This window comes from Pogona vitticeps, chromosome 1, assembly GCF_051106095.1.
Source record: "Pogona vitticeps strain Pit_001003342236 chromosome 1, PviZW2.1, whole genome shotgun sequence".
In the NCBI taxonomy this organism is placed as follows: domain Eukaryota; kingdom Metazoa; phylum Chordata; class Lepidosauria; order Squamata; family Agamidae; genus Pogona; species Pogona vitticeps.
The window spans coordinates 219,270,784-219,288,319 of NC_135783.1; the positions used below are offsets into that span (position 1 = coordinate 219,270,784).

The 17,536-nt window shown below is 40.7% G+C and overlaps 1 long non-coding RNA gene across 1 annotated transcript in view; it reads right to left on the reverse strand.

The window, feature by feature from the left end:
• LOC144583312 (uncharacterized) overlaps nt 1–17,536 on the reverse strand; it is a 65,747-nt gene that overhangs the window by 22,201 nt on the left and 26,010 nt on the right. The window contains exon 2 of the long non-coding RNA XR_013537033.1: nt 1–9,294. This exon is cut by the window's left edge and continues 22,201 nt beyond it. This is a non-coding gene — a long non-coding RNA (uncharacterized LOC144583312). The remainder of the gene's footprint in view (nt 9,295–17,536) is intronic.

Below are 17,536 nucleotides of genomic sequence, written 5' to 3' on the forward strand. Positions count from 1 at the left end.
TCTCAATCCAGATGTGGATCTGGGCAGCAGAACAGTAAGAGATTTATACATCTGCCCTGTCTGTGGTCCTGTCCTAGGTCAGGCACCATTTGACTGCTCTTTATATTTAAATGAACACTTTTTGACAATATAAAGTGCAGACAAAATGGGCTTGATGGGACTAAGACCCACAGTACTAAGTCCAATACTGTATTCTGAACCCATATTAGATCTCTTGCAATTTCAGTTGTTTTTCTAAAGAAATGTGTAGTTTGTGCATGCACCTATCTATCTATCTATCTATCTATCTATCTATCTATCTATCTATCTATCTATCTATCTATCTATCTATCTATCTATCTATCTATCTATCTATCTATCTATCTATCTATCTATCTATCTATCTAATTCTCTCCCCACTACCCAGGTTTTAATCCACAGTTTAGGATTAAATCACACCACCATCTCACAGAGCATAGGAAGCAGCACCCAGAGAAAGGGTCATGGACTGCTGCTTTTCACTGGCTTTTCAAATTTGTTGAATTCAGCATGATGTTAGGAAGGCTTTTTGGTTATGAAATAAAAAGGTGTGACGTTCTCTTATTCCCCCCTTCCCAAACTTTTTTCCCAATTCAAAGAAAGCTTGTGGCCAAGGAATTTTAGCTTCCATGGGTTATTCCAAAAAGCAGCACCCTGAGCTTAGCAAATCCCAACTGGGTCAAGCTGATCCCAGCGATAAAGTTTTTTTTATTGCTCATTTCTAACACTGTCCGTAATAATCCCGGATTTCATTTAATCTCTCTTTTAGGGCTAAAAATAACTGACCACAGTAAAATCTTCATGGGTGCATTTTGCACAGCAAGTATTTAGTTTTGTTGATTAAATAAAGCAAAATAAAGATAGCCCACCAACCCTGCTTTAAACCCTCTGAAAAATGCCACGTTCGCTCCCCAAACATAGCAATCCAATTAACCTTTGATTATTTAGATGTTTATACTGTGAGACTTACAAAATGGTGGGAGTGTCAGAGTTGAGGTAGCCAGATTGATACTCTCATTGAAAGTGAACTTTCGATTACTATATGTGTTGGATGTCTTGACATGGGTAAATTCAGAGGTTGAGAGTTCAGTTCCCCACTGTGCATCCCCAAAAAAGACTGTGTAGAGGTCCCAGGATACCTCCAGCAAAAGGGAATGGTAAACCACTTCTGAGAACTCCTTACCTTAAAAACACTGAAAGGGGTCACTATAAGTTAGAATTGACTTGAGGGCACATAGTTGTTATTATTATTAACTGATACAATACATCGGTGATGCTTTGATAGGGCTTTCAAAAAACCTTTTCAAAACAATAAACAACAATGAAAACAAAATTCAAAACTTTGTCTCCCTTGCCCTCCAAAGGATCGCCATGCAAAAGGATTCTATTTCTCAAGATCGCCATGAGGCTTCTTCAAAGGGACAGACAGTGAGCCAGTTTGGTTTGATATCAACAATCACACACATTGGAAATGAACCAAAATGGAGTTGGTCTGGTTCATGCTGAAATTTACATCATGTGGTCACAGGCAAAAGCAGTGAACCAGTGTATCTCTAGAATGGAACAGTGGGACAAATGCCAGTGTAATCAGCCACAGTCAACTTCTTTCCATCAACTAGGGAGGGGATGTTGTCTTTCCTTTGCCTCGGGCATCAAAATAGCAAGGGTTATTCCTGCTTGCTGTGTTCCTACCCTCAATGCTAAGAAAGAGAGAGGAAGGCATTTTCATATATTTACATGGATAAGAACAAGATACAGTTGGGCATGTGTTCTTCATCCCACTCCATAACAGCACCAAGAGCATCTCACACTTCTGGAAAAGCCTCCACTGAACAACAAATGCCATTGCCATGCAGTGTTGCTTGCTTCTGAAACTTTGATCTAGTGCTAAGAGAGAGGGAGGCAGAGGGGGGAGGGCAGTTCAGTCCAAGTTGATGGTGCACGTATTACAAGAACTGCTTTTAAAAATGACAATCTCTGTCTCGGCACCAAACAAGAAACAGGGAAGGAAACTGTCTTGTCCAAAAGTGCTTACTTTGTAAATTATATATTCTCTCTCTTTTTTTCCCCCTGATGGGATCTTGTGATGTTCTTACCTTCTGCCTCCAGCATGCAATCCACACCCTAAACCTTCCTTCCTCCTTTTTTTTGTGGGGGAGGGGGCTTATTGCTTACAGTCTTACATTTTAACATCCTAATATAAACAGCAAAGAAAAAAACATTCTTCCTCTTTCTTCCTCTGATTAATGAGCAGTTTAGCTTAACCATGTTTTCTCTCAAACAGTGGTAGCCACTGTCCTTGCAGTATGAATAGCAGAGGAACACTGCAGTCCCTTACACCTTCTTTCCCCCTCTGTTTCTTGACTTAACAGTTTGGTCATATTTTCTAAAAGGATGCAGTTCTTTGAACATGAGGGCTCTGAACTTAATCCGTTGTCCTCAAAGGTCATTTAATAATCTTCTGTTGTCTACCATCCCTTTATTATTTATTTGTTTGTTTGTTTGTTTGTTTGTTTGTTTGCTTGCTTGCTTGCTTGCTTGCTTGCTTGCTTGCTTGCTTGCTTGCTTGCTTGTTTATTTATTGTATTAGAGTCAGGGAGTTAAAAAATGATTCTGAAAACAAGAGTCTCATATGACATCATAGGCATATTTATAGATAAAGGAATGTTGAGAGCAATGCCCCCAAAACAAGACAGAGGATGAGTTTGCCCTTCCCAATGGCATTGCAATGGCTCTTCCTTATTCTGCAGCTTTGTGATACAGATGCAAAACATTTTATAGAGACAATGCTCATTTGCAGGACAAATGCCCCTCTGGCATCTTCCACACCCCACTTCTACACTTCACATAAACAGCAGTGACTAAAAACTATTTAAACCGGAGGAATGAAAAAGCTGCTACCTTCTTGCTCCTGGAAGGATGTCCTGGGAATAATAGGAAAGATCATATTTCCCTCTCTGGAGTCACAGACAAATCAAGATTAGTTTTAACAGAGGAGGTCAGATAGCTCACCCCTGTGAAAAGTGTGTCTCCTTTCATGAAGCCAGAACAGATGAAAAGGGGTTAGATCAGTGCTCTGTGCATATCTGTAGGCACCTGAAATGTGCAGGATCCCAATCTTGCTTTCTTTTCAAATGAGCAATAGAAGGAAAGCAATTGTGAGAGACAGGATAAAGCTAAGGAGGGGGGATGTTGCTTCTCTTCAATTTCACTCAATCAGCAGCAGCTTGGCTGTGTTGTGAATATGTTTGTTGTGTTGATTTCTGAGTTTTCTGAAGTGGCACTTGTCTTGCTTAGTTGTGTCCAGGTTATATCTTCCTCCAAAGGTCAGAAGGGAGCCTTGCCTCACATCATGTAAGATGTACAGTATTGTCCATCTACTCTAGCGTTTCCTGCTCTGACTGGTAGCAACTCCCCAACATTTTGAGCAGAGACCATTCCCTGCTATCCAGAAACTTCTTTACAGTTAATGACTCATAGGGAAAAGTCCTTTGCAGTTGTGGCACTCAGATTGTCACATGCCTTCCTCACAGAGGGTTGTCTTGCATCCCCATTGTTGTCTTTTCACAGCAAGGTGGAGGCTTTTAAAAATGGCAAGGTCTTTGAAATCTTTTACAGCTTTCATCTGTTTGCTGAGATAGAGGTAGCTTTGGTCACCTTTATGGGCAACTTTTACCAGGAACTGGACAGAAAGAGCACGTCCATGTTGGTTCTGCTGAATTGCTCAGTTGCTTTCACTACCATTAACCATGGTATCCTTACATTTTTTGTGAGATGGGACAAGACTGAACCCCTCAATACTGTTCTTCTGCAGCAAGTAGTCTTTTGTATTTGAACAGACCTTTGATTATTAATCAGGACCTTTTAATAGCAGATGTTTTGTTGTTTTTAATAGTTTAAACTGGTTTTAAATGATATAAATTATGTACTATGGTGCATAAGTCTGATGCCAACTTGAGCTGGGACAGAAAGTACTTATCAGAAAGTAAACATTTCCTATGTCTGTCCTGAGGCAGTTACGGTTCCTTTCACTGCAGGAACTCATGAGGACTGTGGGACAGGAGGAGGAAGTCATTGATTACCAAAAATCGCCAATGGTGGGATGGTTTTATCCAAAACAGAGAAAGGCAAGCATCTGTTTATTTGATAACTCTGTTTTGGCATTCTTGGTTTATTCTTTGATCCCAGTGTTTTAAGTATCTCTTGAAATTTTACTGTTTTTGAATTTTAAACTGTTTTCCTGTAAGTTATATACCACTCAAATAACAGGTTTGTGTTGTTGTTTTTTTCAATCAGCTAGTAAGTGCTAAATGAGTCCCAGTATTGTTTGGTGGATAGACTGACAAACTGGCATTCAGGAGGCCTTGGTTCACATCACTACTCGGCCATAGAAACTCACTGGGAATGGCAATGCCAACACTACCTCTTGAATACCTCACATACTTCAGAAAACCTATTAAGATCATCATAGGTCAGATGTGACTTGACAACACTTAATGCAATAAAAGCTAAATAAATACATAGGCCAGAGACTGAACCTGGAACCTTCGGCATGTGTTCCGCCACTGCGAAGCATCTCATCCCCCAAAGTAAAGTCCAGTGGCACCAATCTGTGCAGTGGTTTCATGCAAGCGATCCTCTCCTGGATCATTCCCTCATGCTGATCTTTTACTTCCTGAATGGCCATAAGCACTAGATTCAGCACTGTGCTTACTTGGCTTGTGTGTAATAGACACTACACTTTGCCATGCCTGACACTGAAGAAAGCTCCAAAGACCACATGTTGAGTTCAGCAAATAAATAAATAGTTATCTAAACAAGCCAAACATGCACTGCAGTTACTTCATGAGCCAATGAGACCCATAGGGAGCATCCTCTACCACACCCAAGCTAGTTTTAGGGCTACTGTATGGACCATGTGGCAATGGCACAGACATACAGCTTTATCCTCCAGGAGAAAGGGGCATGTCCCAGTAGCACAGGAAATATGTCCAGTGAGTTTAGCTCAACTTTGATCACCTGAAGCAGCAGCTTCCCTCTGTCTAGTGGTAGGGTGACCCTGTATAGTTCATACCTCTCAAGCTTTAGAGACCAATTTCAGTTCATGAGGCAGGTCTGGCAGGAGCAAGAGGTTTCACCTGCTTTGTGGCAACCAAGGATACCAGGCGGCTTTTGCCCATCACTTATTGACAGCAAAGGTCAGAAAAGTTGGGGCAGTGCCCTGTATAAGTCAAGAGCCACTAGTATGACCTAATAGTTTCATAGCACTCCACGAGGTGCAGATACGAATTCAGAGCCATAGAACTGTAGCCAACCTCCTGCTTCAGCTTCTGAAAAACAGAAGCACCAAGGTCTCTTCCTGTTCGATCACTCTTTGACCTGCCACTTACTACTTTTGGCTGCATCTTGCAAGCTACCAGATGCCCACAGAATTCTTAGGTGAAAATACTCTTCAGGATCATGTGTCCAGGCATGAGCAGGGTTTGTCTCACATTCCATATTTCTTTTGATAAAGCAACACAGAATGAAACTGTACAAACAAAACCTAAACATAGGCTGAATATGTGTCTTCAGTCTTCCTAAGAGAAAATGTCTCCAGAACACATTTACTTTGCAGTTGGTTTGACTGAAGTATCTCCTGAGAGAAATGCTGGTCCTTGGGGAAATATAATCTGCCGTTGCTTCTTTCCAGAGGCCTCTTAGCCTAACTTCACAGAACTTTCCTTTAAAGTCAATACCATGTCAAAGTACTTCCTCCTGTCCTCTGAAGATGCTAGCCACAGAGACTGGTGAAACGTTAGGAAGAAAAACCTTCAGAACACAGCCAAACGGCCTGAAAAACCTACAACAACTATACTTCCTCTTTCCTTAATGAATGAGAAGTGATAATACAGTAGTGTCAGAAACTCAGCCTTTCACCTTTATGCTTTGGCCATCTAACTTTCATTCACCAGGTGAAGAAAGCACATTATTGATAGCCCATAATTAGATGAGGATAATTCTTACCAAATGAAAGTGAATGTCACAAAGAGTTTTTGTCACCTTGGGAGTGTGCAGATTAGCTTGCTTTGTTTGAGGGTTGGCCTTCACATCTTAAATATGGATTCCTTTGAAGACTGATTTTGCAAACCCTAGAGACTACCTCGGTCATCTCTGTCTCCAATAGTAAAGTGCTTTCAGCTCTTATTATGGGCTACCTATAACATCTGTTTTGTTTTAACCCTATGGGTTGAGCAAAGCTGTGCCTCTGGTGCTTTAGTCACTTATCTTAAGGAAATACAGTAGAGAACTTACAAGAGCCAGAGAACAGAACTTGTAAGAGTCAGAGAAACTAGTGCCACACCCATTTTTCCCTACTTCCTCTGTTTTTTCATTTTAAAAAATATAGTTTAATGTAACTTGTGTATTGCCCAGCTCCAACTGCCAACAGCTAACATTAAGCAGAGGCTGGGCTAGCCTGGGTTAAGTAGTGCCTTTAGATGCCTTCTTTGCCCTAGGTCAACTTTCCAGAACCACTCAAGAGGTTGATTGATTGATTGATTGATTGATTGATTGATTGATTGATTGATTGATTGATTGATTGATTGATTGATTGATTGATTGACTGACTGACTGATTGATTGATTGATTGATTGATTGATTGATTGATTGTATTTTTACCCCACCTATCTGGTCAGATGACCACTCTAGGTGGCTTCCAGCATGCATAACATACATAACAAAATATAAAATATATATAAAAATATAAAATAAAACATTAATAGACAAATACTTCTAGATGGAGAAAAGAAAAGAAAAATAAAAATAAAAAGAAGAAAGAAATCAAGTGTTCACTGGAGGGAAGGCCTGTGTAAACATCCAAGTTTTAAACTGGTTTTTAAAGGTGCCCAGCAAAGGAGCTGCACGAATCTCCGGAGGAAGGTTATTCTAGAGGCAAGGAGCTACCACCGAGAAGGCCCGGTTTCTTGTTTTCTCCTTCCGGGCCTCCCTCGGCGTCAAGTTCCTCAGCCTCACCTCCTGACTCGCTCGAGTGATCCAGATAGATTTTGGTGGGAGTAGGCGTTCTGCCAAATATCGAGGCCCTAAACTGTTTAGGGCTTTGTACGTTAGCATTAAGACCTTGAAGTCAATGCAAAACCAAATGGGCAGCCAATGCAAAGCGGCCAGAGTGGGGGAGATATGGTGATATTTTCTCACTCCACTAAGTAGTCTGGCTGCCGCGTTCTGCGCCACTTGGAGTCTCTGCATCAGCCTCAAAGGCAGCCCCACGTAGAGTGTGTTGCAGTGGTCTAATCTTGAGATTACGAGCACATGTACCAAGGTAGTGAGCACCCCAATATCAAGATAGGGACGCAGCTGAGCTATCCGCCGAAGATGGAAAAAGGCGGTAAGGACCACCAACACCACCTGAGTTTCCATGGTGAGTGCCAGGTCCAGATGGATCCCCAAACTGCAAATCTCACTCTTTGTGGTAAGAGTCACTCCCCCAAATGAGAGAGAGCTTCCCAGACCGCTGACGGTGGGGACACCCACCCTCAGAACCTCCGTCTTGTCCAGGTTCAGCCTCAGCCCGTTCTCCTGCATCCATTGCAGTACGGCCCCCAAGCAGCGCTGGAGGGACAGAACGGCATCCTCTGCAATTGGAAAAAAGGAGACGTAGAGCTGGGTGTCATCAGCGTACTGATGGCATGATGCCCCACACCCCCTGATGACCCAATCCAGCGGCCTCATGTAGATATTAAACAGCATTGGGGAGATAATCGAGCCCTGCAGAACCCCACAGTTTATAGACCATGGCACAAGAGTGATGTTGCTAGCTTGGCTTCTGCCCTACCACATTAAGGACTCATGCCAGTGTGCGCAAAGCTAGGGATCACATGCACAGATCATTACAGAGATAGACTATTTAGAGAATTTTTATTTGCATCTCCTTCTTGCCCTAGGATCAAGTAGAATAATAGATGTGCTTAATTTTTGTTCCCTCTGGCTTTGGGATCAGCAAAATGGAATCATGTCATGCTACTCCTGAGTACCACTTGTGAATTCCAAATCCTTCCTGGCAGAGCTTCTTTCTCCTCCTCAGGTCTCCGTCTCATGGCTCTTCTGGTTGTGGCCTGCTGTCATCCTTCTCAGGAAGAACTGCTCCCTCAAGGCCTGTCCTCATATCACCCCCATGCCTTTTCCTGTGGTAACTGTTACAGAAAATTATTCTTCTGGGAGCCAAGAAATGCATTTCTGTAGTTAGTACCTAAACAACCAGTAGTGCCTAGGGAGGGGCGGGAACAGAGTACAGACACTTGGGTTGGACTATCCTCACACACTGCAGACAGTGCATTTTAATGAAAAAGATGACCACTTAGCTCAGCTTGGCACTCCTAGCTTATCTTGGTGCCCCAGATGACTGCCCAGTGTTCCCTCTCCAAGGCCAGTTCTGGACGAAGGCTGGTTCGTGTGCTGCACCCTGATTTCTTAAAAGGGTATATCATTCCGACTTTATAGCATTCATTACATTTTGCAACTGTAGAATTTCCCCTCAAAGGAGGTCCTCCTGGCCCTCTAAATGAGCCTCGTGGCACAGTGGTTAAACTGCTGTACTGCAGCCAAAACTGTGCTCACGACCTGGGGTTCAATCCCAGGTAGCCGGCTCAAAGTTGACTCAGCCTTCTATCCTTCCGAGGTTGGTAAAATGAGTACCCAGCTCGTTGGGGGGAGGGCAGTGTGTAGCCTGCATAAATTAACTTGTAAACCGCCCAGAGAGTGCTTGAAGCACTATGGGGCAGTATATAAGCAGCATGCTTTTTATGCCATTGGGTTTCAGGGTTGTCACACCACCACCATCCATTCAAGATCCTGGAGCTAATATATAAAGTATAAAATAAAAATTCAGCCATGTAAAATCACAGACTTGGGAACTGGAAAAAAAAAAAACCTCATACCACCTCTATCTACTCTTACACTGCAGTCAATATATTAGGTCCTTCTTGGTATTTTACCTCCTTCAGAGATGAAGCAGGTGGACACAAGAGCCAGGGTATCCCCATTTACATTTTGCAGTTGTAGAATTTCTCCTCAAAAGAGGTCCTCCTGGCCCTCTCATTGTTCACCTTGAGCAGCAGAGAAGGCTTTTCTTTTCAAGAAAGCATCTGATGATGCCAAACTGTTTGAAATATACTGAAGTTCTTACTTATCATTCTGCTTCTTTTAGTTTATGTCTTTTTACTGATGCATGTTGGCTTATTCTCTGGACGCTTTGCTTGTAGGCCATCTCAACAGGCACTTTGGAAACAAACTGAAGAATATCAAATGAAGTAAATAAACAAAAAGACTAGAGACATAGCAGAAACAGTTCCCTGTATTTCATAATATCTAGTTCATCCTTTATAGGTTTTAAAAAATACTTATGAGAACAACTGGGAATTAGTGAAAACTAACAAAGGTTACCATGAGGTGTATGTCAATATTGAAATGTCAGTGTGGCAATTCAACATATAGATTGGACCTTCAGTGCGTAATCAGCACTCCCACTAAGCAGAGACAGGGGACTGCCTCAGGCTGCAGATTTTAGATATCATGACAAGAAAACAGATGGTCAGTTGCTTCTTAATCTTCTAATTTGGCTGGCAGGTCAGAAGAGGGGTGCTTTGGTGATTTTCTCCCTCATGTGTCAAAATTATTTAGCTTGCTTTAGGTACCACATATCTCCTTGATGTTTGGGGGTGGGAAAGGCCCGATTTGCCACTCCAACTCAGACAGCAAAATGTCTTGTGAGGTTCATGCATTGGGTATTTTGTTGTTGTTTAGTCGTTAAGTCGTGTCCGACTCTTCGTAACCCCATGGAACAGAGTACGCCAGGTCTTTTGGTATTAGTTAACCCATAGTTCAGCTGCAGCTGGGGAGAGGTTAAGGCCACTTCCAGACAGAGCGCTCCAAGCACTACCACTCAGAGTGCATTGTGCAACTATTCCATCTTTCTCTCCTCAACAAATGTTTTGGTCAAGGGAATTTTTTCAAAAGCCAACCTTCCCTCCAGCCACTATTTGATTTATCTTTTCTTTTTTCTTTTCCATCTTGAGCAATTGATTACCTGTACTGTATATTATTGTTATATATTAAATTGTTTTATCTTATCTGTTGTTAGCCGCCCAGAGTGGTCGATTGATCAGATGGGTGGGATATAAATACAATAAATAAATAAAAAAAATTTAAAAGACTGAAAAAGCGATAAGAAAACACAGGAGGATTACACAATGATAGAGTACACCCTCTCAATGGATCCTGAAATTCCATGTTTGAGGTAACGCAGTTGCACAGTGAAAGTCTCATGTAGCACCCAATAGATTTTTGGATGCCACTTAGTAAATTCATAGATCAATTCATAGGTACTGTACATTCAAGGTCAGATTTTTGACCAAGGATTTCTTAGCTCATAGCTTACTTGTTTAACCATTACACAAGACATGTTTGTTTCAGTATTCCCATTACTACTGGTTGTGTGTGGGTTTTTTTCATCAAAAGAAGAAGAAAAGAAAAGCTTCTCCTTTTTTTCCACAGAGACAAGACTTGTAGCAAAGAAAAGGCCTGGTAGTGGAGAAAATCTACACATTACAAGCTTTGTATATTAGAACCTGTTAGCTCCGCTCCTCTGTATCTTTTTTGGCTGGATTCTGTGCTTGGACTTGATTGCTTTGATTTTGCACTTCTGCCCACAACTCATAGTCCAAATCCTAGCTTTCTTAACCACCACAAATACTAGATGCTTTTGAAAACATATTTGGCAGTTAGTCTGTGTGGTTTCCCATTGCTCTTGGATCAGTCACCATGACTTCTGTTTTCTTTTCTGCCAACAAACCCCACCACCCATCTCTCACTGCACTTTGCATGAAGCCTTCAAACCGCCTATTTTTTCATGTGGTCAGCTTTGTGTCTTTGCTTATGAGGCTTTTATTCGTCTCCATATGCTCCACTGAGACAATGCAAGTTATTGTTGCCTTACCAAGATATGGCACAAAAGACATGGCTATACATTGATATCATAAATGTTTGTGAAGGGTTTTCAGAACTTGAGCCCTGATAGTATCACAGCAATAATGATGTGTATGTGTACTAGAATGCTGATACAAAGTCATGTGCTCTCTGTTTATTAAAAATCTAAGACGCCTTCCTCTCACACAAACAAGACAACTTATAAAGGAAACTTTCAGTTGGCCAATAAAGCGACACTTAAGAGCTTGATGCCATGCCACACTCTTAACTTCAAACTCTTCACCCTCTTGAAACTCTCTTTATAATCTCAAGAATTGTTTCTTTTTTTAATCAGGAGACAAACCCTGATGCCTATTTTATTACAGGAAATCAGTGTTAAGACAAAAATAAACTGGAATCCTTTCAGCATGTGATATTACATTGCCCATTAGCTAAGCATAATTTCAGTCAGCTGCTTTTCTTTTACCATGAGGTATCTTTTATCCTCTACTAAGGATAATTTGGAGGCTGAAAATACTCCTTTCAAGAAACAAAATAGTGCCTGGGCGGGGGGGGGGAGACTTTCATTATCAAGAATTCTCAAGGTTGTTGCTTCCCCCCCCCCCCGAAGACTGCATATCCTCCTGCTGCAGCACCATCTTGCCTAAGTGCTTGGTTTTCTTCTGTAGATTCATCTCAGCCAACCAGGGACCACATACTGATCACATTGCATTGCTGTATACTTTAACTATGTTTTTATAGTACAAGACGACGCACAGTCTAGGTGTCCTATATACGGTATGGATGTTTATGATTAATAAGCATATGGTTTATGATTAATAATTTCCTTTTAAGTGCAGTTTCTATTTTGATCCTCATGCATTTCTATTTACTTAGTGCCTTACCAAGCGATTGACAAGTGTCAAAAATCAACTGGTTATTTCAAGATGGGAGAAGGTCAGAATTTTTTATTTTAGTGCTACATCCAGGTATCTTCCCATGTAGCCTTTCTGTCACTCATTTTATTTATTTCCTTGCTAAAGTTCAACCTTTAATTTCTAACACAGGTTACTTGCAGCAATAAAATGTACAACATTTAAAATGACAAGTTGAAAGATACAATTTTTAGAGCCATGAATTAGTAGCCATATATGTCAGGGACTTTGAAAGTGCCAAGTTTTTCATATTTATAGATATATTATTGAAATGTTAAAAAATGAACTGAAGAAAAAGAAGGGAACTAAGAACTAAATATAATGAATCAAACATACTTAACAAGACATGTTCAGACACCTTAGTGCACATCTCTTTTATTGCATTACATTAATCAAGTTCAGGGGAAGACATCCATCTGAGGGAAGTGTCACTGGGATATGCTACAAAAACATTTTTCTGGAGGGAAAAAGACTGCCCTATCAGCTATATTGTCTTAAGTGATTGTCAGCACCACATTACCCAGAAATTAAGAGGAAGTACATTAAGAACCTCACAAGACTACCCTCGAGCTAGCATTCTGTGGAAAACGTAATTTAATTGGAGCAAGAACACATTCTGATAAAGCCTCAATGATTCTGCCCATAAAAAGAGTATGAATCGGGGCATTTCCATTTAATTATCCCTCACTAGGCAGTTTGAGTGAGAAATGTTCATATTTCAATCATACCTTTCTATTTAGACATGTTTTGAAAGGTAACCCATTTTATAAATGATTGAAGCATGGCATCAATAAGAAAAAAACCTATGCCATTTCAAATCTGCTATATTTTGTATACTTGATACAAAAAGTCACTTGGTATGTAGTTATCACTATCTGTTAACACATTCTTCATCTGAGGTATTGTTCTGCTCAGGAAAATAGCGAGAGAGTAAAGGAATCAGATTTGTATCTTTATACACCTACATAATAATAATTTAAAAGGCCATCGCTCCTGTATTGAGCTCATTGTTTCAAATTCTCTGTCACCTCAGAAACCATGTTTTACTTCTGCATTTTGTATTCTGCTGTACTTTGACATGATAAAGTGAGGCTGAAACCTCCAAACTAACATTTTTTAATGGTTAGCAGAAAGTTTGATATAAATTTTCACAGTTCAAAAAAACTTGCATCTATCTATTTGAAATTACTATGTATGTTGTATATTTTCATACAAATTTCCCACAGAAGATGGGGGAACATATTCCTTTTACTCCCAACTCCCACCCCGCACCTCCAATAAGGCCGACTTGTGCCTATCTGTCTGGAATATTGTGAACAGGACTCTATCACCAGAAGCATTGTACATGCAAAGTTAGCAGATTGTGTCAAGAAATATAAAAGCTTCATAGGTGTCCCTTAAAAAAAAAAGACAGCCCATGATTCAAAGATGCCTCACACAGAAGAGCCTGTCCTTGTTTGTCTAAAACTGGCAAATTACACCCATTCAGAAATCCATAGTATGTCTGGGGAAATAGCATGAGTCTGTCCAAGAATAAGACAATTCTCACATTTCTCCATGTGAGTCAGTCATGGAACACAAAAAGCCTCATCTTTTCTGATGTTGGGCTCTACTCTGGACCCAAGATCATGTCTCAGGTGGGCCACATCGAACCAGTCCAAAGCGAAAAAGTAGAATCTGTCTTTGCTATGGTCTCCTAATTCAAAACAGAGATTGCTTAGCTTATAAATCACACTCTTAACACTGTGTGACACCATCTTATATATTTGCAAGTAAAATGCTACATAATGTTACATTTGGACTCCAAACCCCCAAATCTCCCAGCCAACATGGCTATATGAAATCGCCATGTACTTTGTTGTGTCAAAAAGCCACTTTTCTAAGTCTTACTTCTCTCTAATGAGCCCAAGGCAGCAACCATGGCTGTTATTCTCTTCTTTTTCCCTCATACCTAACCTGTGAAATAGCTCAAGCTGAGCGTGACAGACCCAAAGTCAGCCAGTGAGTTTTATTGTTTAGAGGGAATTTATACAAGTTGTGGGGTGGATACACTGTTGGTGTACAGAATCTTACTAAGAGGGTGATGATTAATGGCTCCTTTTCAAACTGGATGGCGTGGTGCACCCCAAGGCTCAGTCCTGGGCCCAGGGTTTGTTGACATTTTTATTACTGACCTGGATCAGGAGTAGAGGGAATCCTAATCAGATTTGCAGATGATACAAAATTGGGTGGAATAGCTAATACCCTGGAAAACAGAAACAGATATCTGGCTCAGCAATACTAGGAGCAAGAAGGATCTTGGAATCGTTGTAGATAACTAGTTGAATATGAGCCAACAGTGCGATGCAGCTACCAAAAAAAAAAGCAAAAGTCTCCAAATCCTGTGAGGTACTAGTTGCCCTCTGTTCAGTACTGGTTAGGCCTCACCTTGAGTACTGTGTCCAGTTCTGGACATCACACTTCCAGAAGAATACTGACAAATTGGAACAAGTTCAGAGGAGGGCAACAAGGATGATCAGTGGGCTGTAAACCAAGACCTATGAAGAAAGTTTGAAAGAACTGGACATGTTTAACCTTGAGAAAAGAAGAGTGATGGGAGATGTGACAGTACTTTTTAAATATTTGAAAGTCTATCATGCAGAGGAGGGACAGGATCAGTTCTTTATCATCCCAGAATGCAGGACATGCAACCATGTGCTCAAGTTACAGGAAGCCAAATTTCAGTTGAATACCAGAAAAAACTTCCCAACTGGTTTTGCATCATTCTCCCCCCCTGCTTCTAATGCTTCATTTGTGATCATGTTTGCTTCCTCAGATGCATGTTCTCATCTAATCAGAACTCCCCACACATCAAGAGAACATATCCCATGTGGTCTCAGAACCAAAAAGAGAGAAAAAGAAGTAATTTCTTTTTTTAGAGCAAGTGGAATTAACCTGCTGCATGTAAAATCTAACAGTGCAACAAAAGTCCAATAAAGGTGAAAATTAGAAGATGCCACCTAAGAGCTTAGCAAAAACAGAAATAATTTAATTCTTTGTCAAAATCTCTCAAAAACAGGAAGAGGCTGAGTTAGATAAGCAGGATGCCTTTTGGAAAGTATCTGATAAAAGCGAGGTGGAAATGTCTTCTTAAATTCCAGGTGGCAGATACAGGGAAGCAGAACTCATTAAGGCTTTGGAAGAAAGATTGTCTGTCTGACTGACTGTCAGTCTGTCTGTCTGTCTGATTGTTTCTATATACCACCTGTCCCCAACATTTTCAAGGCAGTTCATTATAATCATGAATAAGAGATCTAATATTAAACAAAATTAACTTTAAAGTACAATTTAAAAGGTATAACTAAGTACAACAACAAGATATAGCCTTAAGCGCAAAACAATCCTGTCTTCAGCAATCAGTTAGTTGCCAAAAGTCTACCCAAATTTAGAAATCTTTATGTGCTAGTGGACAGGAGAGAAGAGTCTGCCCAATTGGTGGGAAAAGTCCAGAACCCAGGAGGGACCAGCAACAAAGCCTCCCCTGCATCTCCAGAGTTAGCCTGGTGTCCTCAGGTACAGTGGGGGCACAGACCCATCCCTTGTTTTAAGATACGTCTCAAACATCCACAGCAAAAAAGAGGCATAATCAAAACACTGGTAGACCATGCAAATCGGAACTGTGAAGCTCAATTTCTTAGCACTGAACTCAACCATCTGAATTGGGCCCTACAGGCAAATGGCTAGTCCAAAAATGAAATCACAAGAGCCTTCAAACCAAGAAAACAACACCGAATTGAAGAAGAAAAACAGCCACACACAAATAGAGTATTTCTGCCATACATCAAAGAGGTCACGGACCGCATGGGGAAACTTTTGAAAAAACACAACCTACAAACAGTATTCAAGCCCATCACAAAAATACAACAAATGTTACGGTCAGCAAAGGACAGAAGGGACCCCCTCACCAATGCAGGAGTATACTGGATACCTAGCAGTTGTGGACAGATATATATTGGGTCCACAAAACGAAGCATCCACACCAGAACCAAAGAACATGAGAGACACTGCAGACTAAAACAACCAGAAAAATTTGCAGTAGCTAAACATGCCCTAAAACAAACTGGACATGAATTTCTATTCCAAAATACTGAAATACTGGACAACACCAGCAATCATTACGTCAGACTGCACAGGGAAGCCACTGAAATCCACAAGCACTAGCAAAACTTCAACAAAAAAGAGGAAAGTGTGAAGCTCAACAAAACTTGGCTCCAAGCTCTCAAAAATACAGCATGCAAAAGGTCAACGAACTCTACCCAGCCACAAGGACAGGGGATCACTACACACAAAAGACCAGCTAATGACACCCATCAACCACAGTGACAGATAATCTCTTCTCCTTAGCACAACAATGCACCCACAACAATACACACTAATCACCTATCTACAGAAAAAGACAAAAGCCTATCTCACAGCCATAAATAGTGCACCCCCAAAGCCTACTACACCAGAGTGCAGGGTGCTGTCCTCTGAAGATGCCGGCCACAGAGACTGGCGAAACGTTAGGAAGAACAACCTTCAGAACATGGCCAAAGAGCCCGAAAAACCCACAACAACCAGAATTTAGGAACTTCACTTTTTGGGACTGCAAGTTCCAGCATCCCCGGGGGGCATGGCATGCTGGCTAGGATTTTGGAACTTGTCGTTGCAAAAAGTAACATTTGCAAGCTCTGAATATAATTGCTGTGTCCATGATCCTCTGTATGTGAAAAAAAAAAAAGGAGGTCATGTGGTCTCCACCTTAGGCAGCATAATGTATTAGTTTGCAGAAATCTTTCTCAGTGTCTCCTACAGATACCAGAGATTTGACCTGGGACCATTATGCCTTCTACTACTGAACCTTCCTCTATTCAGAATTCCCAATTTCACTTTTTAGCCCTGGAAATTGGGATTGCAAATTAAACCTCCAGAGTATTGCCTTTGTGTCATCCTGCTGCCTAAGTACAACCATTGGCTAAGCCAATATTAATACATGCCATGGGTCAGACTTGTACACTTGCATTTGTCATCTCTTCCCAGAGTCACCACTTATTCCTGCAAAAATGTGGAGTTAAACAGTTCCATTAAGGCAGGGTAGTGCTCAAAAAAATCTAGCTGTTACAGAATCTGTTATTATTCATCCTATGCTGCAATTTCTGTCAAAGCTATTTGTACATCATCAAAGACTACAGATCACATGACTCACTGTGATTGTTGTCTTCTCACATATTCTGCGAACATCCTGATTTAGATAGCTGGGCATAAGAATGTTGGATCAAATCTCATGAGCGAGATAACTTTTAAAATGTTACACTCTTCCTTCTTTACTAAAAGAAACAAAACTTTAAAAATGATATAGCCATCAGAATTGCTTTCTTCTTGGGTTTAATGGAGTTTATGGTGTAGATGGACTTTAAAGAATTCTTCCAATCAAATATTTCAAAATTATTATTGGGAAATATATATTTATAGAAGCCTTTTTACAGTACTCTTAAAGCAGTATTTTATAATACACAGATAGAGTTATATCTGTCTCTAATTAAATGAATTTACCTTAAATTGTTTGATTTCCAGTGGTTCTTAATGAAACTTGACTTTCCTCT